We start from the raw sequence: 25,451 nt of genomic DNA, 5'->3' as shown, positions 1-25,451 counted from the left end.
GCTTTCGTAGTCGAGTGACATATCACCATGCTCCCCCTCGATTGATGAGCTATGAGAAACTTGAGGTTCAGAGGTTTCTTGTAGTGCTGGGCTTTCAGGCGTTGATGCACCTTCGGTTGGTGAAGCACTTTCGGTTGGAGTTGGACTTTCGGTAGCAGTTGTAGAGCTTGGCTCCCCCTCAACATGTGAGCTTGGCTCCCCCTTAACTGAAGCATCGTTGGATGGAGGTTCATCAGAATTCGATCCTCCTTCGTTCATTCTCCTGGCAGCTTCTTCGACAATTTGGTTCATATGGTCTACCTTGTTGTCTGCTGCACCTGCTTCTGAGAGAGTGGCTTTCTCTGGTTCGTCAAATAGCTCCATAAATTTCTCGTATAGATTAGTGATCGAGACTGTGACTTGGCCAGTTTGAGGAAAGATTTCCCCAGCTGTGTCTTCTTTGGCCTGTAGCTTTTTGACATAGCTATCATCAAAAGTCACGTAATAGGTCTCTTCGATTTTCCTCGAACGCTTGTTGAGGACTCTGTATGCTTTGGAAGTGAGAGAGTAGCCAAGAAAGATTCCCTCGTCGGCTTTGACATCGAACTTGTTGCGGTGTTCTTTAGAGTTAAAGATGAAACACCGTGAGCCGAACACGTGGAAAAATTTCACATTAGGCTTCCTGTTGTTGAGAATCTCATATGGTGTGAGCGTGAATCGCTTGTTGAGATATGACCTGTTCTGTGTAAAACAGGCAGCAGAAATAGCATCAGCCCAAAAATAAAGAGGTAAGGAAGCGAAACTTAGCATTGTTCGGGTAGTGTGACAACCGTCAATTTTCGGTCAAGTCAAAGTCAACTAAAGTCAACAGGTCAAACCGGTCAACCCAATTCGCCGTGAGCACTAGAGTTTACGTTATATAACTTCTAAACAACTCTCTATTCTAATGAGAGATCATAAATCGAAAAGTGCGTTCACCTAAATCTCCTTAACCTAAAACGGTGGTACGTAGAAAGCCAAACCGATACAACAATGTTACATACTCATCGGGAGTATGCAAGATCCCAAATCAAGGCTTAACGGGGTTTAAGGACCTTGCAGTGCGTAGCCGGACACTCAAAAAGGTCACCAGTGAAACCTCTCCCACATATCTCTAAGTATGTGAAATCTCTCCCACATATCTCTTTGTATGTGAAATCTCTCCAAGTATGTCAAATCTCTCCCAAATCTCTCTAAGTATGTGAAAACCTCTCCCACATATCTCTAAGTATGTGAAACCTCTCCCACATATTTCTAAGTATGTGAAACCTCTCCCAAATCTCTCTAAGTATGTGAAATCTCTCCCATATATCTCTTTGTATGTGAAATCTCTCCAAGTATGTCAAATCTCTCCCAAATCTCTCTAAGTATGTGAAATCTCTCCCACATATCTCTTTGTATGTGAAATCTCTCCAAGTATGTCAAATCTCTCCCAAATCTCTCTAAGTATGTGAAATCTCTCCCACATATCTCTTTGTATGTGAAATCTCTCCAAGTATGTCAAATCTCTCCCAAATCTCTCCAAGTATGTCAAATCTCTCCCAAATCTCTCTAAGTATGTGAAATCTCTCTCACGTATCTCTTCGTATGCGAAATCTCTCCAAGTACGTCAAATCTCTCCCAAATCTCCCTGAGAACGAGGAATCTCTCTCAAATCTCTCTCGAAATCTCTCCCAACTTTCTATAATCACTCGGGGCATCCCGACCCTCGAATTTGGCGAAAATAGCCCAAGAACGGAAGTCTACGCGAAAAACGGACTTAAGGAAACGAACCCTCCGAACCGAAAGTACTATTCATGAACCGAACCGAAAGCACTATTCATGAGGGTCCGAACCGAAAGTACTGTTCATGAGCTGAACCGAAAGTACTGTTCATCCGAACCGAACATCACATAAGAGAAAGGTCCGAACCGAGAGTACTGTTCATCCTAGCCGAACCTCGCATAGAAGGAAGAACCGAACCCGAAGGTACTGTTCATTACTGTTCACTACAGTTCCTTCGGTTCTGGCTTCCCTTCGGACCGAACCTGCTTTCGCTTTCCGCTTCGCTTCGGACTGCTTCACATCGGACCGAGCTCGCTTCGCCTTTCGCCTCCCCGCCTCAGCCTACCGCGTCCGAGCCGAGCCCCCATCTGACCGAACTTCGGCCCAGAGACCGAGCCTCGGCCGAGATCCGAAGGGTCTCGCTGGGGCAGCTCGGATTTCGCCCATTTTTGCGTGTTTTTGCGTTTTAAACCCATTTTTAATTATTTTAACATGGGATTTTCACCCAAAACTTTAATTTTAATTATAAGACCCCTAAATTAATGATTTAATCACATTTTAAGGATAAAATCTTATTTAAAAATGAGTTGGTAAAGTACAAAAAGAAGAGTGTTGACCTTACCTTAGTTATGACGCAAGCAACCCCATGTCCACTCCATGTCAACCCACACTCCTCCCCACCATACCTTGTACTTTTTACCTCCCTCACAAGCCATCTCCATGCTTTGAGAGCTGGATATTCATCCTCTCTCCCCATTTTCTCTCATTTGTTCTCATTTCACAAGAAGATCAAACTCCTTTCTCTCTCACTCTCTCTCTCTAGAAATCCGAGATTCAAGGGCTAATCTTGAGAGTTTCCTCCACCTTTGGTAAGCATAATCCGTTTCCTTTATGATTATCTCAATTATTTCCGCTCAAATCATGGATATCTTACGCAAACTCCATTATATTTGTGTTAGAGCTTCGAATCTTCAAGCGATTCTTCTAGTGTTCTTGGGTTGAACACTTCTCTTCTTCAACACTTATCTACTGAAATCACACAAGGTGAGTTCATACCCCTACATTTTCATGTTTTCTTAAGTTTTTAGGGGGGGAATACAAGTTAAAACACCAAGAACATAACTAAAATTTTCTAACAGCTTTCATCAGAAAAGTTGGACTCCATTCACGGACTGTTTTGGACACCTTAAACATTTTAGTTTTCAAAACTGTTTTAGGTGCATGTAGTTCCACTTCTTAGCTTTAAAATGACTACCTGCACATCTCCATAGATTTTTCTACAATTTATGGTGATTTTTACAAAACTGCCTATCATTTCAAACACCAATCCGGACCAGTCTGTGATTATGGACTTTTTCACCTAAGTTGCAGGTCATTAAAAATCATGATAAAAATTATGAGTAAACTAGACACATTTTGGGAACTCCCAGAATTTACGGATTTAGTTTTCGACTTCGTATGATTTTTCTATGAATTTTCAAAAACAGTGTAGGAATGTTGAAAATTTGTTAACAGCTTGTAATTTTTACAACACTTTGTATTATGTTGAGCAAAGTGTATAATGTCAAGTTCTAAGTATTGAATGTGATATGTTGTAAATTTTATCATCATAAACTGAAAATAAGTCATTCATGATAAGATTATTCATTCATTTAGAACACGTGTATATATATATATATATATATATATATATATATATATATATATATATATATATATATAAACTATAATAAACATAGTTTAATGGATTTATAATCCTAACGCTTTTTCATAAAAGAGTTCTTATATATTACAAACGTTTTGGATAAAACTATAATATGTATAGTTTTAAATACATCACATAACACACACGTACGAAAAGGGTACATTCATACAAAAAGGTTTTACACTCCCGCATACAACTTGTAAACTTGTTAACCTAGATTGTGAGACATTCTCTTTCCGTACGTCCGAGTGCGGAATATAAAATCCTGTACGTTATAATCAGAGTCTCCTGGAGGGAGAACGTGATAGTTATATATAGATCTATATTGGGTTTGACACCCCACACCTTGCTGCTAGCTACAGTTGGACCTGCAGGTCTACGGGTGATAATTGTCATTTCAGTTATTCGACGCCTGAGAAACGTCGTGGCAGGTTCATTAGTCTTAAGTATGATTATAGCGGCTCACATAAGGACATAACAATACATAAAGTTTACGGGATTTTTATAAAACTTTAATGGGTTTTATGTCGATTTTAAAATCACTTTTATCTCAATAAGTACCGATATTACTGTCTACATTCGGTTTTTGGTATTTATGACTACACATCATTTTGAAACCACATTTATAACTTTAAGTATAGACAATACTTGTTATTTTCTCGGTCCTGAGACTTAGGACTACATATACATTAAGTATTAACAAACATAAGAATTTGCGGGAATATCATTTAATTCAAGTGCGTTTATGTCAATTTAAGCACATTTTATTTTCCTTTAATAAGAAAGGTTACTTATACATTTTGGTCATCGGTTATGAGACTACATTACATAAACTTTATAAAGAAAATATCGGATTTTCTGAATACATATCATATCATTTTTACAAGGAAACCGGTCTATTTCTCCAATAAAATCTCTTATGAACTCACCAACCTTTGTGTTGACACTTTTCAAAACTACTTGTATTCTCAGGAATTCAATGAAAACAGGAAACCAACAACGTTTTGAGGATGGGACGATAAATCGTCGAACAGTTCCTTTTGTATCATAATGTAAATGATTTGAATCATGTAAACATATACTTTGGTGTAACTTTTTCAATTATATTTATGATGGTTGTATTTACTTTGAGCACTATTATACTCGTTGTTGTGATACTCTACATGAAGTCCTCCACCCCCGGACGTTTCCGCCATCCTTGGTTTGGGGGTGTGACAGATTGGTATCAGAGCATTGTTTATAGTGAACTCAGTATATCGAACCACATAAGATATACAAACTATAAATGCATTGGGACTAGAGTCTCTGATTTTATGTTTTCAAAACAACTATACTTTTAGAAATAAGTAGTTTCTTATTAAAAGTATACACGCATGCATACATACTAGGGTCACGTCGTTCTAGAACAAAACAAAAGTAATGATTGTTGGATGTCACAGGTAAGCGCGGGGATGTATGGTCAGTCTTGGGATTGGCATAGCCTGATCAACTATGCCCGTCCGAGGAGTGATTAGCACATGCCCAAGAATGGTTGTGATATGGCAACAAGTCTAAAAACTTACCAACACTACCACAATGAAATACCATAGGGGTATTTAGTGTTATTATAATCATTTATCTGAGAACTAAATAGATTTTTATCAATAGGTCAATAATTGCTTAGTGGATACATTAAAAAAAAATTATATGTAGCTAGGACGTCATAGACTTAGAATCTGTGAATCTTTGCTTTACTTCCTGTTCTCGTTGGATTGGGGATTTAGAGTTAGGGTCGCTTATTCGAAGGTCTATCCTGTCCCAAATACATATGACTAGTATGCACTAAACAGTGTATTGAAGTACCTGATAAAGATCATCTTATAATTATCTAATTAGTACATCTACTTAGTTACTTCTTATATCCCCATTTCTCGCGAAGATATCATGGCTGGATTTCATCCCCACGATGACCCGTACTACCCTAACCCCAACAATACCGAATGGCACGGAGAGGAGCTAGAGAATGATCACCCAATCCCTGTGGATGGTCACCAAATTGAAGGTCTTGCTGACGGGTCCGACTCCGAACCTGAAATGGTGAACCTATCCTCGATGACCCGTGTTCCCAATCCCAATCCTCGACCGGCTTTTCAAGGCCTGATGCCTCCTTGGGTAGAGTGCTTGGAAATCTGGAGCGAAGAGCAAGATCAACCTATGTCGTTCGATGGAGATGGAAGCTTCTACAACATAAACAAAGGAACCCCAGCAGATAGAATTTTTCCAATCCTGGTCCGTAGAGTTGCCTGAGACGAGATTCGGGGCAGAACAACTCTCCATAGTATCGTAGAGGTTGATGCAAATGCAAGAATACATACAATCCGCACCAATCGTCTTGATCACACTTGTGAAAAGTTTGCGAAAGACTATGAAACCCTGCTGCAAGCACTGGCTGAATCACGAACCGATGTCATAAAACTCCGAGTACGCCAGAGGGTGTACGAAAGGCACATGCCTGTTATGGAGCGGCAGCTAGCTGAACTGAGAGATCACAAGAAAAATGACCGCCGCCAGTAGTAAACGCCTTACTTCATTTCATGTTAAAAAGGAATCGTTATCCCTATCTATGCCCTATGTGGTATTTCCTATGAAACTATCTTGTACTGTAGGTACCTTTAGTGAGGCCTTTAGGCGGCCAAGACACTCCTGCTTCGATATGATATAAGACCCCCTACAGGGTCAATTTTCCCTAATTTGTTACATCTTAAACATCAATGACGTATCAATCAACCAAATTCTGTGTCACCTTTTTGTTCAAACACTCCCATCATGCTGCCATAGGAGCCTGCGTACAACCCACTCTATTCAAGTTGTAAGACTAGAGTAATCTAGCTCCGTAATCATTCTTGATCTTCTCTCCAAGGTGGGATCATGTCATTCACCAACCAATGGAACCCGGTTTCAAACAACAAACATCAAAGGATCACTACCTGAACTTACTTTTACTCTGTATTAGGACTGCATCATAGGGATGCAAGTCAAATCTTCGAGATCATGCTCCCATTTGGTCATTATAAGGGCCCAGCCTAGGTCAGCTATAAGGCACCACTTGGGTGCAGAACTACTAAAAATTCATGGGTTACCATGTAAAGACTCCCATTAGGAATTGTTTTCAGAACGCCCTTAACGACCAAATTACGTTACCAATCAATGTAAGATAAAGCTTAGTTAGAAACTCACGACGTTTAACCATTCTAAAAACTCAATATCATCTCACCCTTAATCATTTTGTTGAGAAGTTCCCTCATCATAGACTCACGGGTACGAATCATACCAACACTAATGCACCGGATGCCATCAGAAATCCCCAGCCAAGCATGTTTGGACACACATGATTCTAAGATGGGTAAAGCTTGACGCCCGTATGAAACCTACCCCTACCCACTGCTGTAACCCTATTTCAAGAATGTTAGCGGAAACACTAGGAGTAGTACAGTAATGTACAAAAATTTATATGCGTTAATATAAATTGTAAGGATGCACTTAAGATAACCATTTCCACTAACGAAGATGTTCTTCATCGTGAAACAGAACTATGTCTTCACCAAGAGGGAACCAACCAACTAGCAAGGTGCCAACTCTGCAGATAGACGCTGCAACTTTTCAAGCTGCAGTCACGGCAGCCGTGACAGCCGTCATGGCACAGTTCAATGCTAACAACGCCAGCATAAATGGAAGCGGTGCTGACAATACAGATAGTGGTAATATTCAGGAACACCAACGGGTGTCCGTCAGCAAAAATACCTCAGGTCTCGAACCTACGAACAAGAAGAGAAAGTTTTGGAACATGAAAGAGCGCCACCAATCACAAAAATCCATTAAAAGACTACAACCTATGGCCACCCCCACCATCGCAACAGCAGTCACAACACATGCCCCAATACTAGCCACAGGATCTACCACCCAAACGCCGGCCAGGCCATATAAGGGTTCACTCCCAAAGTGTGCCAAGTGCAGTTTCCATCACACAGGAGCTTGCCGAATCTTAAAATGTGATAACTGCAACAGGAAAGGACATACCACCCGTTTCTGTAAGGTCCCGACCCAGTATCTCCCTTCAATCACCAGCACCAGGGCGGGCCTAGTATGCTACTCATGCGGTGAAATGGGACACTTCAAGAGAAAGTGTCCAACCAAGAAGAATGACAGAGGAGCTGGAGGAATGTAACAAACGAACCGGCAGGATCAGTAGGAAACCATATTAGGACTTTTGTAATGTTTCCCAACGACAAAAACGTTTAAGTACTATATGTTTGTAATGAAATTGTTATGCTTGCTAAAGTCACCGTCTTTCTAAAAGTAGTTAAAATACTCTCTCGTTTAAATCGAACCAAATACACTCATATATGATCTAAAGATCATTACCTCTAAGATGTGATGACTTTATACATACATCGAGGTTAATTATAATCGAAATACTGAAGTCTTGAAACAAATAATTTCATCCCGACTCCTAAGCTGTGTCTAGTAGTAAAAACCGAGTGGGGCCACCCACTCGACGATTCCCCAACATCAGATCACATGCGACGTTCATATACCATTCGATCATAGGGAGACCTGTCAGGGGTCATGATGTCAAATATCATTACTAATTCTCGAAACACACCTGCCGCCAGTGCTAGGCACTGTGGTGTAAATCATCTACGATAATGAGAACATCAAACAAAGTTTATCACCCTAAAAAGAAACACAAGATACTTTATCACTCCAGTAATCTCTTCGTGCGAATACAGCATAGCTAGTTTTATCAAAAAAAAAAAGATATTGCTGTCGTCATCCAATATTCATTGATATAGCCCTCATCTTCCCAATTTAACATCTACAAAAGGCCCTTTCACCTAACCCCTCCGAACATCGAAACCTTCGTCTCTCATAAACATCCAGCTCGAACCTACGGATTATCTTTTACTATGGAACCCCAAAACACGCATCAGAGGAGTGTTATACTTCCGAAACCTTATCACAAGTGCTTTGAGGAGACCCTTAGGAATGTCACGCATGTAGCAGACAAGGTCCAAGCACAGAAGCTTGGGAAAGACATGGTACGAGTTCTGCCATGAACTTCGAGCCAAGGTAGCCCAGGAGGGCGAGTAAATGTCCTACCATCTAAGAAGACCTAATCGTGTAAACCAAACCCACATGCTTCCTACCGAGCTACAAGAATTCTTAGGTCAAACCTGTCGAACTATTCAACAATAAAATTGAAGAACCAAGCTTTTCACCCTAGAAGGCTCTGTTCTTATTCTTCAAATAGAAAGACAAATTGCTCATAGTTCCATTAACCTCAGAGACCCTGACAATATCTCCAGTAGAAACCTTTACTATCTGCCTCACATAAACGAATAGGCCGACCAACCACAAGGAACGAGGTACCCTTTAGGAATCAGACCTGAGATCTGAATATCACCAGTCCCGAGTATTGGATAAGGATGTCCGAGGACAACCCTCCAAATTCGATGCGGACGCTGCAAGTCTGTAGTGATACCCCTCGGATAGGACCAACCCGTTCGCAGTATTCATAGGATGTGCCATTCTTACTAGGATCAGTTCATCGTTGTCGTTGTAAGTGACTTGCTTATCTACCCTCGTAGTAGGAAGGATTACTAAGTTATTTGTTATGATTTCCTCACTTATACATTCCCCAGTTATATATAACGAATACCTGGTAGATAATAGCATGTGAGAATTCTAACTTAGTTTCTTTTCCTCGTTGGGATGTGAAACTGAAGTAGAATCACACATTTTACTATCCGCCCAGTATTGGTTATATCATAATGTGTATGAACTAAGATTTCGTGTATAATAACTCATCTCTTAGTCAGAATCAAAATAATGTAGAGCCGACCTTAGTCATTTACCAACTCCTTGCCTAAATTCGAATTTCGGGACGAAATTCCCTCTAACGGGGGGATGATGTGACAACCGTCAATTTTCGGTCAAGTCAAAGTCAACTAAAGTCAACAGGTCAAACCGGTCAACCCAATTCGCCGTGAGCACTAGAGTTTACGTTATATAACTTCTAAACAACTCTCTATTCTAATGAGCGATCATAAATCGAAAAGTGCGTTCACCTAAATCTCCTTAACCTAAAACGGTGGTACGTAGAAAGCCAAACCGATACAACAATGTTACATACTCATCGGGAGTATGCAAGATCCCAAATCAAGGCTTAACGGGGTTTAAGGACCTTGCAGTGCGTAGCCGGACACTCAAAAAGGTCACCAGTGAAACCTCTCCCACATATCTCTAAGTATGTGAAATCTCTCCCACATATCTCTTTGTATGTGAAATCTCTCCAAGTATGTCAAATCTCTCACAAATCTCTCTTAGTATGTGAAAACCTCTCCCACATATCTCTAAGTATGTGAAACCTCTCCCACATATTTCTAAGTATGTGAAACCTCTCCCAAATCTCTCTAAGTATGTGAAATCTCTCCCATATATCTCTTTGTATGTGAAATCTCTCCAAGTATGTCAAACCTCTCCCAAATCTCTCTAAGTATGTGAAATCTCTCCCATATATCTCTTTGTATGTGAAATCTCTCCAAGTATGTCAAATCTCTCCCAAATCTCTCTAAGTATGTGAAAACCTCTCCCACATATCTCTAAGTATGTGAAACCTCTCCCACATATTTCTAAGTATGTGAAACCTCTCCCAAATCTCTCTAAGTATGTGAAATCTCTCCCATATATCTCTTTGTATGTGAAATCTCTCCAAGTATGTCAAATCTCTCCCAAATCTCTCTAAGTATGTGAAATCTCTCCCACATATCTCTTTGTATGTGAAATCTCTCCAAGTATGTCAAATCTCTCCCAAATCTCTCTAAGTATGTGAAATCTCTCCCACATATCTCTTTGTATGTGAAATCTCTCCAAGTATGTCAAATCTCTCCCAAATCTCTCCAAGTATGTCAAATCTCTCCCAAATCTCTCTAAGTATGTGAAATCTCTCTCACGTATCTCTTCGTATGCGAAATCTCTCCAAGTACGTCAAATCTCTCCCAAATCTCCCTGAGAACGAGGAATCTCTCTCAAATCTCTCTCGAAATCTCTCCCAACTTTCTATAATCACTCGGGGCATCCCGACCCTCGAATTTGGCGAAAATAGCCCAAGAACGGAAGTCTACGCGAAAAACGGACTTAAGGAAACGAACCCTCCGAACCGAAAGTACTATTCATGAACCGAACCGAAAGCACTATTCATGAGGGTCCGAACCGAAAGTACTGTTCATGAGCTGAACCGAAAGTACTGTTCATCCGAACCGAACATCACATAAGAGAAAGGTCCGAACCGAGAGTACTGTTCATCCTAGCCGAACCTCGCATAGAAGGAAGAACCGAACCCGAAGGTACTGTTCATTACTGTTCACTACAGTTCCTTCGGTTCTGGCTTCCCTTCGGACCGAACCTGCTTTCGCTTTCCGCTTCGCTTCGGACTGCTTCACATCGGACCGAGCTCGCTTCGCCTTTCGCCTCCCCGCCTCAGCCTACCGCGTCCGAGCCGAGCCCCCATCTGACCGAACTTCGGCCCAGAGACCGAGCCTCGGCCGAGATCCGAAGGGTCTCGCTGGGGCAGCTCGGATTTCGCCCATTTTTGCGTGTTTTTGCGTTTTAAACCCATTTTTAATTATTTTAACATGGGATTTTCACCCAAAACTTTAATTTTAATTATAAGACCCCTAAATTAATGATTTAATCACATTTTAAGGATAAAATCTTATTTAAAAATGAGTTGGTAAAGTACAAAAAGAAGAGTGTTGACCTTACCTTAGTTATGACGCAAGCAACCCCATGTCCACTCCATGTCAACCCACACTCCTCCCCACCATACCTTGTACTTTTTACCTCCCTCACAAGCCATCTCCATGCTTTGAGAGCTGGATATTCATCCTCTCTCCCCATTTTCTCTCATTTGTTCTCATTTCACAAGAAGATCAAACTCCTTTCTCTCTCACTCTCTCTCTCTAGAAATCCGAGATTCAAGGGCTAATCTTGAGAGTTTCCTCCACCTTTGGTAAGCATAATCCGTTTCCTTTATGATTATCTCAATTATTTCCGCTCAAATCATGGATATCTTACGCAAACTCCATTATATTTGTGTTAGAGCTTCGAATCTTCAAGCGATTCTTCTAGTGTTCTTGGGTTGAACACTTCTCTTCTTCAACACTTATCTACTGAAATCACACAAGGTGAGTTCATACCCCTACATTTTCATGTTTTCTTAAGTTTTTAGGGGGGGAATACAAGTTAAAACACCAAGAACATAACTAAAATTTTCTAACAGCTTTCATCAGAAAAGTTGGACTCCATTCACGGACTGTTTTGGACACCTTAAACATTTTAGTTTTCAAAACTGTTTTAGGTGCATGTAGTTCCACTTCTTAGCTTTAAAATGACTACCTGCACATCTCCATAGATTTTTCTACAATTTATGGTGATTTTTACAAAACTGCCTATCATTTCAAACACCAATCCGGACCAGTCTGTGATTATGGACTTTTTCACCTAAGTTGCAGGTCATTAAAAATCATGATAAAAATTATGAGTAAACTAGACACATTTTGGGAACTCCCAGAATTTACGGATTTAGTTTTCGACTTCGTATGATTTTTCTATGAATTTTCAAAAACAGTGTAGGAATGTTGAAAATTTGTTAACAGCTTGTAATTTTTACAACACTTTGTATTATGTTGAGCAAAGTGTATAATGTCAAGTTCTAAGTATTGAATGTGATATGTTGTAAATTTTATCATCATAAACTGAAAATAAGTCATTCATGATAAGATTATTCATTCATTTAGAACACGTGTATATATATATATATATATATATATATATATATATATATATATATATAAACTATAATAAACATAGTTTAATGGATTTATAATCCTAACGCTTTTTCATAAAAGAGTTCTTATATATTACAAACGTTTTGGATAAAACTATAATATGTATAGTTTTAAATACATCACATAACACACACGTACGAAAAGGGTACATTCATACAAAAAGGTTTTACACTCCCGCATACAACTTGTAAACTTGTTAACCTAGATTGTGAGACATTCTCTTTCCGTACGTCCGAGTGCGGAATATAAAATCCTGTACGTTATAATCAGAGTCTCCTGGAGGGAGAACGTGATAGTTATATATAGATCTATATTGGGTTTGACACCCCACACCTTGCTGCTAGCTACAGTTGGACCTGCAGGTCTACGGGTGATAATTGTCATTTCAGTTATTCGACGCCTGAGAAACGTCGTGGCAGGTTCATTAGTCTTAAGTATGATTATAGCGGCTCACATAAGGACATAACAATACATAAAGTTTACGGGATTTTTATAAAACTTTAATGGGTTTTATGTCGATTTTAAAATCACTTTTATCTCAATAAGTACCGATATTACTGTCTACATTCGGTTTTTGGTATTTATGACTACACATCATTTTGAAACCACATTTATAACTTTAAGTATAGACGATACTTGTTATTTTCTCGGTCCTGAGACTTAGGACTACATATACATTAAGTATTAACAAACATAAGAATTTGCGGGAATATCATTTAATTCAAGTGCGTTTATGTCAATTTAAGCACATTTTATTTTCCTTTAATAAGAAAGGTTACTTATACATTTTGGTCATCGGTTATGAGACTACATTACATAAACTTTATAAAGAAAATATCGGATTTTCTGAATACATATCATATCATTTTTACAAGGAAACCGGTCTATTTCTCCAATAAAATCTCTTATGAACTCACCAACCTTTGTGTTGACACTTTTCAAAACTACTTGTATTCTCAGGAATTCAATGAAAACAGGAAACCAACAACGTTTTGAGGATGGGACGATAAATCGTCGAACAGTTCCTTTTGTATCATAATGTAAATGATTTGAATCATGTAAACATATACTTTGGTGTAACTTTTTCAATTATATTTATGATGGTTGTATTTACTTTGAGCACTATTATACTCGTTGTTGTGATACTCTACATGAAGTCCTCCACCCCCGGACGTTTACGCCATCCTTGGTTTGGGGGTGTGACAGGTAGCTTCACACAAAGATCGGTTTCGTCTTTCGACAATTCCGTTCTGTTGAGGTGTGTAGGGAGCTGAGAAGTTGTGACTTATTCCCTTTTCTGCCAGAAATTCTTCAAATTCCCTGTTCTTGAATTCCAGACCATTGTCGCTTCTGATGTTGCGAATGACCTTCTTGATCTGTAGCTCAATCTGCTTGATGAACACTTTCTGCTTCCCCATTTCGCATGCAGCACACAAATGATCTCTGTCAAACTTGAGCAATGGAAGACCTCGAACATGGCCTCCAGTGACAAGTTTGTTGATGTCTTTAAAGTTGAGATGAGAGAGTCTTCGGTGCCACAACCAGCTTTCGTCAGATTGTGCTTTTGATAACAAGCATATAGTTGGGTTTCCTTTGATGGGTTTGAGGTTTAGAGGAAACATTTCACCCTTACGCTCTGATTTGAGAATTACTTTCTTCGTCTTCTTCTCAATAATTTCAGAACCTTCATCGTCGAATGAGACTTTGAGACCTGTACCTCCAACAAGATGAGATACACTGATGAGGTTGTGTTGCAATCCTTCCACATATGCCACCTTCCTTATAGTAAAATCACCATTGGTAATCATTCCGTATCCCCTTATGGTGCCGAAAGAGTTGTTTCCAAACTTGACATTGCCACCATTTGAAAGAGACCTGTATTCCCTGAGCTCTTCTTTCCTTCCTGTCATGTGACGCGAGCAGCCACTATCGATGTACCATTCTTCGTCAAACTACTCGACACTTATAACCTGCAAAAATTAAGCAGATTTAGGAACCCAAAGTTTCTTGGGTCCTCGTGAGCCTTTCACAGGAACAGGAATAGTAAGAGAGATGTCAACTAGATATGTTCGTTTTATTAGTGTTGTTTCATCTTTCTTTTTGATGGTAAAAACTTTGATTTTATTAGGATTAGGTGCGTTTGGTTTAGACTCTGGTTTGGATGCAGAAACCTTCTGTTTGCCCTTTTGTTCAGCTGACGAATGAGATTTTTGAGAACGAGTTGAGTGAACTTTTGACTGAGATGGAGATGAATTGGAAGAATTAGAAGAATTAGATGAGTGCGAAGGGGATGACTTCTTGGCTGGAGACTCTAGGTGACCCTTTTGCTTTTGATCATTGGTGGGACTGACCTTAGAGTTTTGATCTCTTTTGATATCAGAACCGAACCTTTGCTTTCGGTTGGAGTCGTTCTCTGAACCGAACCTTCGCTTTCGGTTGGTATTCTTTTCCGAACCGAACCTTGGCTTTTGGTTGTTGTGGCTCTTATGCTTTTTAACAGGATTATTCTCAAACTTCAGATTCTTGTCATGATGAGAGAAATATGCATTCTGGGATTGCCAGAATTGTTTCCTTTTAGAGAGATTCTTCCTGTATCTCTGGTTCCTTTCACGTTTCTGATTCCTCATCTGCTTCGGTTGATGATGGATATTGGCTTTCATGTTCGGTTTCTCTTTCGCTGGTTCACTTTGAACTGTGGAAGTTTCACTTTGAACTAAGGAACTAGAGGGAATGTCTTCTTTTACCGAACTACCATTTTCTAGAGGAATGTCTTTCGTACCACTGGTACTTGGCACATTGAAATTATCTGGCTTGTTCAAGGGTTCTGGTATGTATCTACCTTTACTTATCCATGAGGTCCTTTCTGATAAGCCTACCGTTTCATCTGCATTATCTATTGGAGCTGACCAGAAAAACTCATCGCAACCATCAGCATTGTCTTCGTTTACAATTGTTGTGAGTTCAGCAGTCTGATGTTCGGTTACTCCTGTGACCTTGTAAACTTGATTTGGAGTGGTCCTAACCTTTTGATATACAACGGCTTTCTCTGCTAAGGTCGGGGACTTTTGTTGGGACAATCGAGCGAACTCCACTGATTTTTCTGAAATTAGATTCTTGTGGTTTTTAGGTTCGCTTTTCACAAATTCTGAGCAGTCAACCGTGTCCTCTACAAAAATTTCACTCATAATGTCATCCTCATTAAGCTCAGATGCATTTTCAACATCAATTTTGTTTTCTGAGCTCAAGTTGGCGTTTAAAGAGTCAAATTTTTGTATGGTTTCGGTTCTCAGTTTAAGTCTATCATTTTCATCCAAAAGGTTTTTGAGCATGTCTTTATGGTCTTTGGATTTAATGAAAGATTCAATTTTGTCCAGTCCATACATATAAGTCGGATTGACGTCATCAGATGATATTACACTCTCACAATTATAGACTTCAGGATGAATTTCATCCTCCTTAAACTCAAGGAAGGGTAGAATCATGCGATGGATCCTTTGTCCTATTTCACAATCCAAGTGAAGCTGAGTAATATTAGTGTAAAGACGTTTTGCAATTAAACAAAAAACATTTCGCTGTTTTAACAGCTTTAAATTGTCTCTTTGTAAATAAATGTTTTCGTCTTTTATTTTAACTAATTCTAACTCCTTCAACTCGATCCACATGCGCCGCTCCTCACTCTTCGAAGACGCCCTGCTTAATTGATCAGTCAGGTTAGAATTGGTGACTCGAGTTTGAGTTAAACTACTATCTAGATGAGAGATTCGAGAATTAATACTTTTTAGTTCTTTTTCATATGAGCTTTGTGGTACTTTAAATGAAACAAAAACCGATTGTACCTTCTTGATCATATCGAGCTCGTTGAACTGCACGCTGAGAGGTTTGGCCGTAAAGCACATATCCTGCTGCTCCTTCGGTTCATTGCTTCCATCATCAGTGTTGCATCCCCTCATCTGAGATACTTCAGACACCATCAAGCACCTGCCTCCATTGCTTTCCTCTTTTGCCACACAAGCCTTTCCATGCGAAGGCTTCCTCACTTCATCGTCTTCAGAGTCGGATGACCAAACTTCCACGCCACCGAACTCGTCACCAGCAACTGAACCCTGCACAATTAGAGCATTCATGGAAGGGTTAGCGGTAGATTTCTTCTTCCTTATCTCATCAATCTTTTTTTGCAGCAAAGCTTCCTCATCCTTTTCAGCCATCTTTTTGAGGACACAATCCTTAGCATAGTGATTTTTCCCACCACAGTAGTAACAGCTTACTCCAAAATCACCATCTGCCTTCGGTTCCTTCTTGTGCTCTTCAACCTTCGGCTCATTGTTAACCTTTTCTGAACTATAACTCCCCTGCCAGTTTGGATTTTTGTTGCTGGGGAATCTCTTCTTAATAAACCTCTTGGGGTTAGACACCATCATAGCATAATCCTCAGACGTGAGGTCATACTCCTCCAGGTTGAGGTCTTCGTCCTCCATCACAGCTTTACTTTTTGACAAGAGGGCCAGCGAACCTAGGCTTGAAACAACGTTCTTTTCCTGTAGCACAATTTTCTCCTGGGACTTGAGAATACCCACCAGTTTCGCCAAAGAATATGATTTAAACTGCTTATGGGCTTTAACTGTAGACACCACTGCTCTCCACTCTGACCTTAGACCATTTAGAAACGTAACCTTCTGCTCGATAAGCTTCCTTTCAATGTCATGTTTGATCATCTTACTGAGAAGATGATTGAAGCGATCGAACGTTTGGGTCACAGTTTCTTCGGCTCCTTGCCTAAATTCTCCAAACTCACATAAGAGCAAGGTTTGGATAGAGTGTTCAAGATCCTCGTCTGTAGAGTACAGTTCACGAAGTCTATCCCAAACTTCCTTTGTCGTCGTACATGAGCTTACCAACCTGAAGGTGTCGGACTGAAGGGCGAATCTGATCAATCGTAACGCCTTGATATTACACTGGAATTTATCCTTTTCATCTTGCGCAATATCTTTGACATCCTTTAGTAGATCATTATACTCCTTTTGAGTTTTAATAATCCTCGACGTTGCAGAGTGAGAGAAAGGTCCATTAATGATTGCTTCCTATATGAGGTATCCATTGTCCTCAGATCCTATAACGTAGTCTTCGAAGTGATGCGCCCAGACTTCATAATCATGGGTATATAGGATGGGAATCTTCGTGGTTGAACCGATGCTGTTGGAAATATTGATGGGATTCGATTGCGACTCGTCCATTATGATCGAATAACCTGTTCAAAGATCAGACTTGTAATAAATCAGATTAGGGCAAAACAATAAATATCAAGATACGTCAATAATGAGATGACGGCTCAATAAATATCAGTTATTGCGGAAAAACCCTAATTGAAACCTTTTCACAGAAAAGAAGCGTATCGATTACACAGCCTCCTGCTCTGATACCAATTGTTGAAATTAAAACTTAATCTTGAAGATCGATTAGATCTTAAACAGGTAAATAAATATTCAAACAGCAAGAACGAACGCAAAATAAAGAACAACTCAAGGATGAATCAAACGTGTCGAATGATTATAAAATAAACCCTCAGAAGAGCTCGATCAAGAACATCAACTGTAGAGGGTTTGAAGGTTTACAAGAACGATAAAGAAATCTGCACAGCTATCGTAATGATCGTTACTTCTCTAAAATCGATAACCTAATATGCATGCAAGCATATTCTTATATAGTAAACCTAATAAACTCACGGTTGGACAGGCCCAAAACCGGAGTACAAAACAAATGGACTAACAGCCGAGCCCAATGACGCAATCTTCAAACGAGTCTTCAACTTAACAATGTGGCAAGGTAAGATTGTGTATATAAAATCTCATAAAAAAATAAAACTGGATTCCAAGGGAAGAAATGTTATTGCATTTAACAATTTCATAGGAATCAAAAAAAAATTAGAGATTTCAGTCCGTTAATTCATTAGTGAAAGCTAGAGCAAAATAATTGTTCACCGTCAATTCGTATTGGGTATTGAATTATGGGTTTCACTTAGCACGTAGTGGCACGAAGCTAAGATCATAAACACAGAAATTTTGTAACCATAAACCTCAGTGGTAATTTCTGAGAGTCTCAAGGGTTACGTTTGTGAAGCGAATTAGATGGAGAAAAGTAGAGTAGATGGTGTAAAGAAACCAAAGTACCTCTGCTGTGAAGATAAGGACCAAGCAGAAAACTCTTATCTCATGTGAGAAGAGAGTTAGGTAGCTCATGATTAGAATAAATATGAGAGCCTAATTGGGAAGACAAGGTTTGTATGTACCAAGTCAGTAAGGCTATTATTCAGAATCAAGTGAGGCTTTGGACACATACAGCAGCATGCTTCTAGGGACACTTAACTAGTGAAATGATTTTCCCACAAATAGACACACAAAGATAAGTTGCAAAACAAAATAAATAAAAATATTTTTGGAGTTTTTGATTGAATGAAAAAGAAAAAAAAAATAAAAAAAAAATGAGACATAAAAAAATATTGGAACCGAACCCGAGCGTTCGGTCTATTTCGGTTAGAGGAAAAATTATGGAACCGAATCCGAGTGTTCGGTCTATTTCGGGTAAAAAAAATTTGGAACCGAACCCGAGCGTTCGGTCTATTTCGGGTGAGAAAAATTTTGAAACCGAACCCGAACGTTCGGTCTATTTCGGTTGCCAAAAAAAAGTTTGAAAAAGAAAAGAACTTTGACAATAAGATAAATGAATTTGGAAAAATAATACAAAAGATTTACAACCAAAGAAACTACCTTTGAGTGATAAGCGAAGATCAGATGATACAACCGAACCCGAGCGTTCGGTTCATTTCGGTACACCAGAACAAGACCCGAACCCGAGTGTTCGGTTCATTTCGGCATACATGAGACCCGAACCCGAACGTTCGGTCTATTTCGCTTCTTACTTTTAATCTTGAGAGGTAATTTTTGGTATTGACTCCGATTCCATCATTCCTAGTCCTTGTAGAATTTTGTTGAAAGAAGCTTCAGGAAGAGCTTTGGTGAAGATGTCAGCCAGTTGATCAGTGGTTCGAACAAAATGAATTTCGATGTTCCCATCTTCCACATGATCCTTAATGAAGTGATACCTCAGTGCTATGTGCTTATTCTTGGAGTGTTGCACTGGGTTATGACAGATCCTAATTGCACTCTCGGAGTCGCAATATAGTGGGATCTTTTTCATATTGAGTCCATAGTCCCGAAGCTGACTTTGGATCCAAATCAGTTGAGATGTACAGGAAGCTGCTGCGATGTATTCTGCTTCAGCTGTAGACAGAGATACACAAGTCTGTTTCTTTGATTGCCAGCTCACCAACTTCCCGTCAAGAAATTGGTAGCCTCCAGTGGTTCTTTTCCTGTCTAGTCCACAACCTCCAAGGTCTGCATCTGAGTAGGCTTGAACGAAGAAACCTTGAGTTTGATGGATACCATAAACCGAGAGAGGTAGTTCGTTTCAGATACCGGAGTATGTTCTTTACTGCAAGCATATGTGGTTCACGAGGATTTGCCTGAAATCTAGCACAATAACACACAGAAAACATTATATCAGGCCTGCTAGCAGTAAGATACATTAAAGAACCTATCATCTTTCGATATAACGTGATGTCGATAGCCAGTTTATCCAAGGATGGTGTGAGCTTGGTGTCGAATGTCATTGGAACTTTAACCCTTGAGTCTCCCATCATGCCAAATTTAGCAAGGAGAGTCTTGGTGTATACTTCTTGGTTGATAAAGATGCCTTCGGGTCCCTGTCTAATATGTAAACCAAGGAAAAAGTTAATCGGACCCATTGAGCTCATTTCAAATTTAGTCTCCATCAGCTTTCTGAATTCAGCTGTTAAGCTAGAATTCGTTGAGCCAAAGATGATATCATCGACATAGATTTGAACAATCATAAGGTGGTTACCTCTCTTCTTACGAAAGAAGGTTTGGTCAACCGAACCTTGTTTGAATTTTGACATCATTTAAAACTTGGTTAGTGTTTCATACCATGCCCTAGGTGCGTGTTTCAGACCATAAACCGCCTTGTCTAGAATGTAGCAGTGATTGGGATACTTTTCATTAACAAAGTCTGGAGGTTGCTCCACGTATACCGTTTCTTCAAGTTCTCCATTCAGAAATGCGCACTTTACGTCCATTTGGTATACCTCGAAGTTCTTGTGTGCAGCGTAGGCAAGAAATATTCGAACAGATTCAAGCCAAGCTACAGGAGAAAAAGTTTCCTCATAATCAATTCCTTCCTCCTGGCAGTATCCTTTCACCACGAGACGAGCCTTGTTTCGTATTACGTTGCCTTCCTTATCCATTTTATTTCTGAATACCCATTTAAGACCAACAACTGAGGCGTCTTTTGGAGTTGGAATGAGGCGCCAAACCTTATTTCTTTCGAATTCGTTAAGTTCGTCTTGCATAGCTTGAACCCAGTCAGAGTGATCAAGAGCAATATTTACTGTCTTCGGTTCAACCTTTGATACGAAAGAGTTGTACATGCAGAACTCTACTTTGGAAAATAGAGATGTTTGTTTTGCCTTCAGTTGAGATCGGTTCAGAACCTTTTCAGAGACATTACCCACCACCTGGTATACAGGATGATCTTTGGTCCACTTAACAAGAGGAGGGTAATTTGGATCATAGGATGGATCCAATTCAGCATTCACCATTTCTTCTAATTCAGACCTGCTACCGCCATCGTAAAACATGTCGGCATTCTCCCCCTTGACTGATGAGCTTTCAGGTGTAGCTAGACTTTCTGGTGCTATAGGACTTTCGGGTGCTACAGTACCTTCGGGTGTAGTAGAGCTTTTGGGTGCAATAGGAATAGAGCTCTCCCCCTCAACTTGTGAGCTCGGCTGTTTTGAAGAAGATGGATTCTCCCCTTCAACTGAAGCGCCTTGCTGAGGAGGTTCGTTTGGAACTGATTCTCCTTCACCCATTCGTTTAGCGGCATCTTCGACGATTTGCTTCAGATGGTCGACTTTGTTATCTGCTGCCTTTGCTTCTGAGAGTGTAGCTTTCTCAGGTTCATCGAATAACTCCACAAACTGCTCAAACAAATTAGCAATTGAGGCCGTGACTTGACCTGTTTGGGTGAAAATATCTCCAATTGTTTCTTCAGTAGCCTTTAGCTTTTTGACGTAGCTGTCATCGAAATTCACGTAATATGTTTCTTCGATCTTCCTCGAATGCTTATTCAAAACCTGGTATGCTTTTGAAGTTAGAGAGTATCCCAGAAAAATCCATTCATCGGCTTTAACATCGAACTTGTTACGATGTTCCTTAGAGTTGAAGATGAAGCACCGAGAGCCAAATATGTGGAAGAATTTAACGTTTGGCTTCCTATTGTTGATGATCTCATAAGGAGTGAGAGTGAAACGCTTATTGAGATAGGACCTGTTCTGTGTAAAACATGCTGCAGCAATAGCATCAGCCCAAAAATATAAAGGTAGAGAAGCGAAACTTAGCATGGTTCGGGCTGCCTCACACAAAGATCGGTTTCGTCTTTCGACAATCCCGTTTTGTTGAGGGGTGTAGGGGGCTGAGAAGTTATGACTAGTTCCTTTCTCTGCCAAAAAGTCTTCAAATTCTTTATTCTTGAACTCCAACCCATTGTCGCTTCTGATGTTGCGAACGACTTTTCTCAGTTGCACTTCAACTTGCTTAATAAACATCTTCAGCTTGAGAGTTGCCTCTGATTTGTGCTTCAGAAAGAATACCCATGTAAACCGTGAAAATTCATCAACGACAACAAGAATATACTTGCTACCGCCAATGCTTTCGATAGATGATGGACCACACAAGTCAATGTGAAGCAACTCAAGTGGTTCAACAACTTTAGTGTTTATAATGGATGGGTGACTTTGACGACTCTGCTTCCCCATTTCACACGCGGCACACAAGTGTTCTCGATCGAACTTGAGCAATGGAAGACCCCAAACGTGACCTCCGGTGACAAGTTTGTTGATATCCTTGAAGTTGAGATGGGAGAGCCTTCGGTGCCACAGCCAGCTTTCGTCAGAATGAGCTTTCGATAACAGACAAATAGCTGGATTTCCTTTGATAGGTTTGAGATTGAGAGGAAACATTTCCCCTTTGCGCTCTGATTTGAGAATCACTCTTTTTGTTTTCTTGTCGATGATTTCTGAGCCTTCATTGTCAAATGATACTTTAATACCGGTACCTCCTACTAGTTGAGATACACTGATGAGGTTATGATGTAGCCCCTCAACGTACGCCACCTTTCTTATAGTGAAGTCTCCATTGGTTATCATTCCGTAACCCTTTATCGTCCCATAAGAGTTGTTGCCAAACTTAACATTTCCACCATTTGGAAGAGATCGAAATTCCCTCAGCTCTTCCTTCCTTCCTGTCATGTGATGTGAGCAGCCACTGTCAATATACCATTCTTCATCGAACTGCTCGTCACTGATAACCTGCAAAAATCAAGCAGATTTAGGTACCCAAAGTTTCTTGGGTCCACGTGATCCTTTCACAAAAACAGGAATAGTAAGAGAGATGTCAACAAGATATGTTCTTTTTATTAAAGTTGTTTCATCTTTCTTCTTAATTGTGAAAACTTTAATTTTGTTAGGATTTGTTACAGTCGGTTTGGATTCAGGTTTTGGCATTTGTGCCTTGGACTGCTTTCGGTCATCCTTGACTGAGGAAACTTTCGATTTTCCTTTCAAGTTTGTCGATGATGTTGGATTTTGAGCAGGAACAGAGTTGGGTTTAGAATGAGACAGAGAGGAATTAGAACGAGAGGATTTGGACTGAGAATTTTTTCTGACTTGAGGTTCTATGTGACCCTTTTGTTTTTGGTCATTGGAGGGACCGAACCTGAGCTTTCGGTTGCTGTCGTTCTCTAAACCGAACCTGTCCTTTCGGTTGTTAATGTTCTCTGATCCGAATCTGTGCTTTCGGTTGCTGTCGTTCTCTGAACTGAACCTGTTCTTTCGGTTGTTCGTGCCCTCTTGTGGCCTGAAAGCACTTTTCTCTGACTTTAAATTGTTGTCATGATAAGAGAAATGGGCATTTTGAGATCGCCAAAACTGATTTCGCTCTGAGAGATTCTTTTTGTATCTCAGATTCCTTTGCTGCTTTTGATCGTTCACCTGTTTCGGCTATTTGTGGATGTTAGCCTTTTGCTTCTGCTTCTTGTCAGCCGGTTCACTTTTCACGGATGATGTTTCGCTTGTGGAAGTGACTTCTTCTACAGGAACTTCTTTTGTACCACTAGTGCTTGGCACGTCGAAGTTGTCAGGCTTGTTTAGTGGCTCCGGAACATATCTGCCTTTGGTTTTCCAGGACGTTCGCTCGGATAGACCAAAGTTTCGTCGGCATTATCTATAGGACCAGACCAGAAAAATTCATCACAGCCATCTGCATTATCTTCATTTACTATGGCGGTGAGTTCGGTTGTCTGATGTTCGGTTACTCCTGTGACCTTATATACCTGATTTGGAGTTGTTCTTACTTTTTGGTACACAACAGCCTTTTCTTCAAGAATCGGGGACTTATTTTGGGACAAACGAGCAAACTCCACAGAATCTTCAGAAATAAGATTTTTGTGGTTTTCGGGTTCGCTCTTGACAAACTCAGAACAGTCAACTTCATCCTCTACAGAAATTACGCTCATATCATCATCCTCATTAAGCTTAGACGCATTTTCAACATCAATTTTATTTTCTGAGCTCAAGTTGGCATTCAATGAGTCAAATTTTTGTATGGTTTCGGTCCTTAGTTTCAGTTTATCGTTTTCATCCAAAAGGTTTTTCAGCATGTCCTTATGGTCCTTGGACTTTATAAAAGATTCGATTTTGTCCAGACCATACATATAAGTCGGATTCACATCATCAGACGAAACTACACTTTCGCAATTATATGCTTCAGCATCGATTTTATCCTCCTTAAACTCAAGGAAGGGCAAAATCATGCGATGAATTTTCTGCCCTATTTCACAGTTCAAATGAAGTTGAGTGATGTTAGCATAAAGTCGCTTAGCAATTAAACAAAAAACATTTCTCTGTTTCAAAAGTTTTAAATTGTCTCTTTGTAAGTAAATGTTTTCGTCCTTAGATTTAATCAGCTAAGACTCCTTCTGCTCTATCCACATCCTTCGCTCCTCACTCTTGGATGACACCCTGCTTATTTGGTCAGTTAGGTTAGAATTGGTGACCCTTGTTTGAGTTAAACAACTATCTAGATTTGAGATTCTTATATTTAAGCTATTTAATTCTTTTTCATAAGATTTCTGTGGGACTTTAAATGAAATGAAAAAAGATTGTACCTTCTTGATCAATTCATCAAGCTCATTGATCTGCACACTGAGAGGTTTTGCTGTGAAGCACAAGTCCTCTCGCTCCTTGGTGTCCTCTTTTCCACCATCAGTATTGTATCCCCTCATGTGAGATACATCTGTCACCATCAAACACTTCCCAATGCTTTTATCACCTCTTGCAACATACGCCTTTCCATGAGATGTCTTCCTGACTTCATCATCCTCTGAATCGGTTGACCAGACCTGCATGCCACCGAACTCATCATCCGCTGCCGAACCCTGTACAATTAAAGCATTCAACGAAGGGTTAGCAGTAGCTTTCTTTCTCTTGATCTCTTCCTGCTTTTTCATCAACACAGCCTCTTCATCTTTTTCCTCATCCTTCTCTGCCATTTTCTTTAGGACACAGTCTTTGGCATAGTGGTTCTTTCCTCCACAATAGTAGCAGTTCACACCAGAATCTCCTTCAACTTTTCGCCTCTTTCTTTGGTTCTTCTGTCTTCGGTTCCTCCCTAACATTTTCAGAACTATAGCTTCCCTGCCAATTTCGGTTTTTATTAGTAGAGAACCTTTTCTTAATGAACCTCTTTGGATTCGACATCATCATTGCGTAATCTTCAGAAGTAATATCATAGTCTTCTAGGTTGAGATCTTCATCTTCTACCACACTTTTGCTTTTAGACAGGAGGGCCAAGGACCCCAAACTTGAGACCACATTCTTCTCTTGCAGGACAATCTTTTCTTGGGATTTCAGAATTCCCACTAGCTTTGCTAAGGAATAAGACTTGAAC

This window comes from Lactuca sativa, chromosome 6, assembly GCF_002870075.4.
Source record: "Lactuca sativa cultivar Salinas chromosome 6, Lsat_Salinas_v11, whole genome shotgun sequence".
Lineage (NCBI taxonomy): Eukaryota > Viridiplantae > Streptophyta > Magnoliopsida > Asterales > Asteraceae > Lactuca > Lactuca sativa.
Note: the sequence above shows the minus strand (reverse complement) of the source record.